Here is a 6,889-nt window from a genome sequence, read left to right on the forward strand (position 1 = left end):
GTGACCATCTATTCAACGACAGTCAGAGTAATTGTTGTTTAAGGGAGGGATGATGTAACGGGGTGTATCGTTACATGAAATTAACACTTGCAGCTTGTTATTTAAGATTTTATCTTAAAAGTAGAGAATATTTAGAGAATATTACTTTACTTATCAATATTCGAAAAGCTTTTCCATAGGTAGATTAGGCCATTATGTTTACTTGCTCTGCGATCCAGTCCGCCCTGGCCGCGCGCAAAGAGAGAGACAGATAAGACTTTTATTAAATGTGTTGTATTTGTACATAATTAAGTTAGTATTAAATAGATAGAAGCAGAAGATATTAAATATATAAAATAGACTTTATTCTTAACCCTCTTTAAAGCAAATTTTTTTAAAGAGGGTCTTCCTCTGCACGTACTGGTGTACGTGAAGTGACGTGAGGCACCACATGCACTGAAGCAGTGCAATGTTGTACTGAAGCAGTACAAGTCGGCAGTGCCCCGTTCCAGGTTGGACAACAAAGTTTTGCAACATGCCATATTTATACATATTGCAGCATTCAAGATCATGCAGTTATTAGAACAGGATATGTGTAAAGTATCGTCTGAAAAGCAGAAAGCGTAAATGGTACAGTCTTACAAAGTCTAATCTACTCGAATTTTTTTTTATTGATTACGTGACTAGATTGAAGCATGCTAAAGCACGTCGGTTGGAGAACCGTTGTTGTGGTACATTTACTTTATGGGTAAAATACCCTTTTATCCTATTCTGAAATTTTTAATTACATAAATCCCATTTAGTATGGGTAACAAATGTGGTCGCCGCCAGATATAAATCTGGCGGCCGAAATCTATGTTAATTAGCTTGCGTAAGTTTTTTTATTGAATAATTAAATGAAGAGCAGTTCCCCTTTTTGATCTTCAAGCGTTAACTACCTTCCTAAAGCTTGAGCAGCCTTTATAAGGTATAAAATCTTGGGCACTAGTTGCCACTTAGTTCTATGAACCCCTGAATCCCTTGAACTAGGATTCAGCTTTAATAGCTTGTACGACTCCCTGAGTTGTTAAACCCATTAGTCCTATAGAACTAAAAGACTTTATGAGTCTAAAAGTCGACCTCTGACTTTAGAAGCGAGGTAGCTCTGCTACACCTGGAAGTGCTCGTTGTCAATCTACCCCTGAGTCTTTACAAGACTAAACTCTCACTGAAATAGAAGAATTTACAGAACATTCAGAAGCGCAACGCGCAGCTTAGGACAAGCTCAAAACTTTATTTGGGCTTGAACATGTGCAGTTAATTATCTCCCAGAGATTAGAGGTCCTGTATGCAAGGCTTGAAGCCTTCATGCGATACGAAACCTCTTTAAACGGCCAGGTACAAGATCACTTAGCGGCATCTATGCCAATTCGGTATATCTCTGTACCTAATTCAGAGCCGAAGGCTCGCTCTCTATCTGTCAATGTGAAGACATTTGAGGGAGAAACTCTCCTTTTTGGATTAAGCAGATGAAGATGTCCATTGATTCCGCGTTGTTCTTAACAGAACGGCAAAAAGTGGCTATGACCATTTCCAAACTCGGAGGTAGAGCAATAGTGTGGGCACTATCGTGCAGTACGCCCATAAACGACGCTTTTCCTTCATGGGATTCGCAGAAATAGCAGTTGACTAGCATATTTGCACCGCCTGATCAGGCTTTTCGCATGCGAGCACGGCTCCTAGTGACTCGACAGGGTAAACGAACCCTAGAGGACTTTGTCCAGAAGTTGAGAACTCTCATTGCTTCTATGCATCAAGACCCGGTGCAAGAAGCAATTGTTGTAACGATCTTTTTGGAGATCTCAATGAGGGCGTTGCCCGGACAGAATTATTCCGATCTCATCTTGCTACTTTCGAAGAGGCAGTTGCCATAGTGCTACGCGCTGAGTTCGACTTTAAGTCTGCTCGCGTTAGCACGCCTGTTTCCCATTCAAGCTCTTCGAGCACATGGGTACCGTCTAATAGACCGGAACTCATGGATCTAAGCCTCGTTGAGGAAGGAGAAGAGGCTTTTCAAGCTGTGGAACAGCATAAGAACATCCTTAGATGTTATATGTGCGGATGCACGAAACATTTACGTCCGACCTGTCCCCTACGAAATACTCGTTAAACTCGAAAGAGCACCAATTCCGACCTATACCAGAAATCTGGTACGGTGCGGGAAAACGTCGATACCCAGTAGGTGCGCGGCGCCCTACTGGGGGCGACCTAGGCTTTGATGAAATCTAGGAGGTGAGAGGAAATACAACTTAGCCCCATTTAGATCGGTGCGCAATGGCACGGGGCGTGAGTACAGCCTGGCTTATTTTTCGCTCAAGCGACTGTAAAGGGCTTTGATAAGCCGTGGTCAATTTTAATTGACTCAGGAGCATCTTGCAATTATGTTCGACGTCTTATCCTTGAAGGAAGTCAACAATACGTTTAGGGGCTCTGTTCGCTTTGCGTCTGGGGTCGTGTCACTGTTCCTAAAGTTCCATTGAACTTAGGTATAAAGTTTCTCGACTTTGACAGTATGGAACGCTGTCTTGTTTTTGATTTGGATTCGAGATATGATTCCATCCTTGCTATGGCCTGGCTTGAACGCCATGAGCCATGGATCGGCTGGAGGTCTAAGACCTTAGGCGCCGCGCGCAATGTTCCTAACAAAGTTTTGGTTAGTCATGAACCCACTTTTGCTCGGCAACAAAAGCGCTATTGGCGCGGATCATTGACTGAGTCTGTCAGCATTTAAGACATTGGAATGTCTGACTTAGTAAACTCCAATGTTGAAAACATTAATTATGAGCCCAACTCAGAAGATGGATGTGGGACGGCATGTAGTCCGTCGAGTGACACTCGTTGTAATAACGATTCACTGAATGCTGAACTCATTGTTGGCCTAAGGCCGAGTCATCAAGGGTGTAATATCCCTCAAATACGTGAAGTGGTACGTCTAAGTCCACCGGGTGTGTGTGTGCCGGGATGACACCATACTGAGTGCAGTTGTGACACTATTGGCGGTTCGCCAGGACCTCAAGGCCCTGAGATGCGTGGAGTGGGACGTCTAAGTCCACCGAGAATGGCCGGCCGAGGTGGCACCATACTGAGTGTCAATAATGACACTATTGGCGGTATGCCAGGGTATTCGGGGTCAAATTCTTCTAATGCACGTGAAGCGTCGCGTAAATATTTGCTGGTAAAGGAATTTGAGTTATCTAACTGCTTGTCGGATGTCGAATTCGACACCGTGTCTGGTATAAAACCAATACAGGCTGGAGAATTCGGGGACGTGAATGTCCCGGCCTCTAAGAGGCGTACTGTCTCTACTCCAAGACAGGAAAAACGCGAATCATTCATACCCTAACAAAGTGATACGTGTGAGCAATTGCACACGCATTAAATGGTGTAACCGGTAACATTGAGGGAAAAGGTAGCCTTGCGGCAATCCCTTCATTACATGCTCTTTTAGAGCGAGACGAAAGGTCTGCCGATGACTGCGGCTGAGTTTTAAAGGCTGGCGACTTATCTGAGATGGTGATCATTCAACCTGCGATTGAGTTAAACTCATCGGCACTTCTGGACGAAGCTGTCCTGGATGACACAAAAGCTGCACTAAGTGCGCGGAGTGGGTCATCGATCCTTAAATCCTACGGATCCACTTTATTACTTAATTAAGGAAAAATGTACCAATCCACCATCTGTTTTACCTCCGGATAGAGGTGTCCGCCATGAAATTGACTTGGTTCCGGGAACCAAATACTGTATTGCACGATGGTGGCCTTTACCAAGGGAACAGTCTGACGTCATTGACGTTTCTTCCATGCTAAGCACGAGGCTGGAATGGTACGAAAAAAACAATCTTCCCATTCGACACCGACATTTTGTGTCAAAAAGCAAAATGGTAAATGGCTTATAATAAGCTTCATGCTCCCATCATACCGGCACAAACCCCCATTCCTAGAGAGGTTGTTCTTCAGAGCAATATGGTGAGATGTACAATGTACATTGCACTTGACTTGGTCGATAGTTACTATCAACTGCTCATACGAGCTAGCGATATCCCGCTTACAGCGGTTTGCACCCCAAGGGCATGCTATGGGAGTGGTTGATTATGCCACAAAGGCTTTCCAACGCCCCGAAAACATTTAATCCTATAGTAACGCAACTGCTCCGCCCTCATCGAGGTTATGAAAAGACTTATTTCGATGACATTTCTGGCCATAGTCGTGCGGAGCAAAGTCGGCTGGATATGGAAAGCCATTTTGACCATTTGCGAGCAGTGCTCGAGTGTATGCACAAATAAAATGCATTTTTGGCACAGAAGATTCCTTTCTTAGGGTACTTCATTAGGAAGCGAGGCATTAGAGCGGATCCCGCTAAGGTAAAAGCCATAGTAGATTGGCCGGTTCCTAACAACCAAAAGGATTTGCGTAAGTGGATGGGTCTCGCCAACTATTCACACAAATTTAGGGAGAATTACGCTGATATGACTAGCCATTATCGAATCTCCTTAAAAAGAATATTGAATGGTGGTGGAATAGCACAGAACACAATGCTTTTCAAGCAGTTAAGGATAGTCTTATCCATGCCCCGATTCTGGCACTGCCAAACCTAAATCGGCCTTTCAGTGTCGTCTGTGACGCTTCGGGTTTTGCCGATGGCAGTGCTCTGTTACAAACAGATATTGATGGGCGTGAATGTGTTATTGCGTTCGAGTTAGACAGCTTAAAGCTGCAAAAAAGAACTGGGCAGTACATGACAAAGATTTACTTGCTATAATGTATGCTTTCGTCAATTCAGAGTTCATCTGCTCGGTTCCAAGCCGTTTGTGATATACAGATCACGCGTCATTACGCACGGCGACTAAGTCGCTCCATCTCTCACAGCGAATGGCCCAATAGCTATCATTTTTCGCCGAGTACAACTTCGAGGTGAAGTATAAGGCTAGCAAGCAGAATGCTTTGGCCGATGCGTTATCACGCAGGCCGGGTTATGAGCTCTCACACTTAACGACTATCACGTCGCTCCTTACTGCCTTTTTCGTTCGGCTTACGCTAAGGATGCGCAGTGTATAGCTCTGCTACGAACTCTGAAGAACTCTGACTCGGATTTCAAATTGTCGGCACTTTTGCGTGCAAGGTTACATCGATTTTCTATCGATAGCGACCTATTCCGTTATTGCATGGACGCTGCGGATCCTCCGCGCGTTGTTGTTCCTCATGATGAAGATTTGAAGTACCGAATTCTTTATGAGGCACACGATACTGTCCTTGGTGGTCATCTCGGTAGAGAAAAGACCTACGGCTCTGTAAGCTAGATTTATTGGTGGCCCAAACTTTATAAATAAGTCAGCACATATGGTCGCACATGCGAAACTTGTCAACGGGTTTAACCCTCAACGCATTCTGCTGCGCCACTGGCGAGCCTTCCCGTAGAATTCATTGGAATGGATTTTGTTTTCGGTCTACTGAAAAATTCAGCCGAAAACTCCGGCATAGTGGTCTTTGTTGACCGATTAAGCAAAATGGCTCACTTAGCGGCCGTGCCGGATTCCATTGATGGTAAAGGTACAGCAAGGCTATTTTTTGATCGCGTGTTTCGACAACACGGTTTGCCAGTGGCAATTGTTTCTGATCGGGACCCCCGTTTCACGGATAATTTCTGAAAATCAAGTTTCCGAGTGCTTGACACCAGCTTGGATATGTCACCTGCGGACCATCCGCAGACCGATGGTAAAACTGAACGTTTCAATCACGTCATTGAAGATGTTTTACGCAGTGTGTGTGCTCAGACATCAAAGCGCTGGAGCTCAATGCTCCCAGTGGTGGTGTTTGCGTTAAATACGATGTACATGCCTCTTCAGGCTATACTCCGTTCTATGTCAACTGGCTCACCCACCCATGCGTTCCATTGACGATACCACTGCGTGGTTCAGGGCTTGGTGGGGGAGAATTGGCCGATAGGCTTGCTGATATCAGCCCTGTTACCGTTCAGAAACAAATAAGCGAGTTTCTCGCGACGCGATTTAGTGTCTTAAGACATGTAAGGGATACGATTGCTGATAGCCAAGACAAACAAAAAGAATAAGCAGATGCCAAAGGCAGAAGGTGTATTAATTCTTACTTGGTCGCAGACTGAGTTTTATTAAACGCTAAATACCTACCTACTAACTTGGTTTCCGCGGTCTTCAAGACCAAATTGCGCCCGCGCTTTATTGGACCATTTACGGTCGTGGCCAAAAAGGGCCTAGCTTATACGCTAAACATTCCTAGAAAGCTGCGTACACACCCAGTGTTTTACGTTGGCTTGCTTATGCCAATATCGGGGCCCTTCCCACCTGGACTTGAAGGCGCTTGCGCCGATACAGGCGGTCGTGCCGCAGATTTGTTGCATCCTCACCAGGATATCCAACTGACCCTCTAAACGAGGCTGCTGACGCTCCAGCGTCGAAAGACGGTCCCGAACCGCCTCAAAAGAGCTCTCAACCTGAGCAAGGACCTCGCGAAGAAGTTGCACCTCGTGCCGTAGAGAATCAAATGCTTCCGCCGAAATTTCATCCCTCTCCTGCGCTGCTTGATGCGCGGGTGAACCTTCAGTTTCATATGGAGAAAATTTTAAAGCGAAGTCGTCGTGAGGGTCAATACCAGTATCTGGTGAAGTGGCTAGGGTAACCCTCTTCTGAAAACTCATGGGAGCTCGAGGTACCTCTTCGGCAAGATTGCCCGTATGTCGTTGACGGTTTTGAGCGCCAAGCTTAGGGTCAACTCGCGTCAAACGACGCTTCCCACTACTATACGTGGGATTAGGTGGATTTATAGCCTCAGTGCGGCTTCGATCCATGGTTGTACGGTCAACCGAAGCACTGAAATATCGGCTAGACCTTTCTTCGTCT

This window comes from Bremia lactucae, linkage group LG13, assembly GCF_004359215.1.
Source record: "Bremia lactucae strain SF5 linkage group LG13, whole genome shotgun sequence".
NCBI lineage: Eukaryota > Oomycota > Peronosporomycetes > Peronosporales > Peronosporaceae > Bremia > Bremia lactucae.